This window comes from Poecilia latipinna, unplaced genomic scaffold, assembly GCF_001443285.1.
Source record: "Poecilia latipinna isolate Pla-1442-1.1 unplaced genomic scaffold, P_latipinna-1.0 Scaffold112, whole genome shotgun sequence".
NCBI classification, from domain to species: Eukaryota; Metazoa; Chordata; class Actinopteri; order Cyprinodontiformes; family Poeciliidae; genus Poecilia; species Poecilia latipinna.
The window spans coordinates 155,287-157,463 of record NW_015112728.1 but is presented as its reverse complement, the minus strand read 5'-3'; the positions used below and the strand labels follow the sequence as shown (position 1 = coordinate 157,463).

The 2,177-nt window shown below is 38.3% G+C and overlaps 7 non-coding genes across 7 annotated transcripts; all 7 read right to left on the bottom strand.

Moving 5' to 3' along the window:
- Positions 1-126: 126 nt before the first annotated feature.
- Positions 127-213, bottom strand: trnar-ucu (transfer RNA arginine (anticodon UCU)). The gene is given in 2 exon segments: positions 127-162; positions 177-213. It is a non-coding gene; the product is annotated as a tRNA-Arg (tRNA).
- A 99-nt stretch (positions 214-312) lies between these two features.
- trnar-ucu (transfer RNA arginine (anticodon UCU)) lies at positions 313-399 on the bottom strand. Its single transcript is given in 2 exon segments — positions 313-348; positions 363-399. It is a non-coding gene; the product is annotated as a tRNA-Arg (tRNA).
- A 556-nt stretch (positions 400-955) lies between these two features.
- Positions 956-1,042, bottom strand: trnar-ccu (transfer RNA arginine (anticodon CCU)). Its single transcript is given in 2 exon segments — positions 956-991; positions 1,006-1,042. It is a non-coding gene; the product is annotated as a tRNA-Arg (tRNA).
- Positions 1,043-1,252: 210 nt separating this feature from the next.
- Positions 1,253-1,339, bottom strand: trnar-ucu (transfer RNA arginine (anticodon UCU)). Its single transcript is given in 2 exon segments — positions 1,253-1,288; positions 1,303-1,339. It is a non-coding gene; the product is annotated as a tRNA-Arg (tRNA).
- Positions 1,340-1,464: 125 nt separating this feature from the next.
- On the bottom strand, positions 1,465-1,551 carry trnar-ccu (transfer RNA arginine (anticodon CCU)). The gene is given in 2 exon segments: positions 1,465-1,500; positions 1,515-1,551. It is a non-coding gene; the product is annotated as a tRNA-Arg (tRNA).
- A 213-nt stretch (positions 1,552-1,764) lies between these two features.
- Positions 1,765-1,851, bottom strand: trnar-ccu (transfer RNA arginine (anticodon CCU)). The gene is given in 2 exon segments: positions 1,765-1,800; positions 1,815-1,851. It is a non-coding gene; the product is annotated as a tRNA-Arg (tRNA).
- A 123-nt stretch (positions 1,852-1,974) lies between these two features.
- trnar-ccu (transfer RNA arginine (anticodon CCU)) lies at positions 1,975-2,061 on the bottom strand. The gene is given in 2 exon segments: positions 1,975-2,010; positions 2,025-2,061. It is a non-coding gene; the product is annotated as a tRNA-Arg (tRNA).
- Between the last annotated feature and the right edge of the window lie 116 nt (positions 2,062-2,177).

The following is a 2,177-nucleotide window of genomic DNA, read 5'->3' as shown; positions in this document are numbered from 1 at the left end:
CAATGCGCTATCCATTGCGCCACAGAGCCATTGTACAAGTCAGTTGGGTCTCAATAACACTGGATATGATCTGTTTGCTGAAGACGTGTAAGAATTTTAATTATGTTTGAGAAATGCATAATGCTACGACTCTGGTGGGACTCGAACCCACAACCTTTGAATTACTTTATCCTGTCTAGAAGTCCAATGCGCTATCCATTGCGCCACAGAGCCATTGTACAAGTCAGTTGGGTCTCAATAACACTGGATATGCTCTTTTTGCTGAAGACGTGTGTAAGAATTTTAATTATGTTTGAGAAATGCATAATGCTACGACTCTGGTGGGACTCGAACCCACAACCTTTGAATTACTTTATCCTGTCTAGAAGTCCAATGCGCTATCCATTGCGCCACAGAGCCATTGTACAAGTCAGTTGGGTCTCAATAACACTGGATATGCTCTTTTTGCTGAAGACGTGTGTAAGAATTTTAATTATGTTTGAGAAATGCATAATGCTATGACTCTGGTGGGACTTGAACCCACAACCTTTGGATCACTTCATCCAGTCTAGGAGTCCAATGCGCTATCCATTGCGCCATTGTACAAGGCAATTGGGTCTCAATATGGCTGCATATGCTCTGTTTTCACTATGACGAAGAAAGATTGTAATATTAGTTGGTACAAATATTCAAAGTACCTTGACTCATATTTTTTGTCTGACTACAGTCTGTTCAATAAATGATGGTACAATTACCCATCTGTTGAAATAGGGTTTATTTTTTAGTTTGAGGAATGCATATAAGAACAACTCTGGTAGGACTCAAACCCACAACCTTTGAATTACTTTATCCTGTCTAGAAGTCCAATGCGCTATCCATTGTACAAGTCAGTTGGGTCTCAATAACACTGGATATGCTCTATTTGCTGAAGACGTGTGTAAGAATTTTAATTATGTTTGAGAAATGCATAATGCTATGACTCTGGTGGGACTTGAACCCACAATCTTTGGATACCTTCATCCTGTCTAGGAGTCCAATGCGCTATCCATTGCGCCACAGAGCCTTTGTAGAAGACAGCAGGGTCTTACTAAGGCTACATACTCTCTGTTTTCACTATGACTTGAAATATGGTCCTACTAGTTGGTACAAATATTCAAAATACCCTGTATTATATATTTTTTTATCTGACTACAGTCTCTTCAACAATTGACAGTACAATAATGTATCTTTTAAGATAGGGTTTATTTTTTAGTTTGAGGAATACATATAAGGATGACTCTGGTGGGACTTGAACCCACAACCTTTGAATCACTTCATCCCCTCTAGAAGTCCAATGCGCTATCCATTGCGCCACAGAGCCCTTAGTTATTGGATTTCAGTACCGTGACAGACTTTCTTTCATTAGGTCAGTAGAATAAATAGAATTTCATGAATATTTGTGTGACAATTGTGGAATTTACTATATTTGAGAAATGAATAATGCTATGACTCTGGTGGGACTTGAACCCACAATCTTTGGATACCTTCATCCTGTCTAGGAGTCCAATGCGCTATCCATTGCGCCACAGAGCCTTTGTAGAAGTCAGCAGGGTCTTACTAAGGCTACATACTCTCTGTTTTCACTATGACTTGAAGAAATATAGTCCTAGTAGTTGGTACAAATATTCAAAATGCCCAGTATTATATATTTTTTTATCTGACTACAGTCTCTTCAAAAATTGACAGTATGATAATGCATCTTTTAAGATAGGGTTTATTTTTTAGTTTGAAGAATTTATATATGGATGACTCTGGTGGGACTTGAACCCACAACCTTTGAATCACTTCATCATGTGTAGGAGTCCAATGCGCTATCCATTGCACCACAGAGCCCTTAGTTATTGGATTTCAGTACCGTGACAGACTTTCTTTCATTAGGTCAGTAGAATAAATTGAATTTCATAAATGTGTGTGACAATTGAGGATTTAACTATATTTGAGAAAAGTGTAATGACATGACTCTGGTGGGACTTGAACCCACAACCTTCGAATCACTTCATCATGTGTAGGAGTCCAAGGCGCTATCCATTGCGCCACAGAGCCCTTAGTTATTGTTAAGTTTCAGTACTGTGACAGACTTTCTTTCATTAGGTCAGTAGAACAAATTGAATTTCATAAATGTGTGTGACAATTGAGGATTTAACTATATTTGAGAAAAG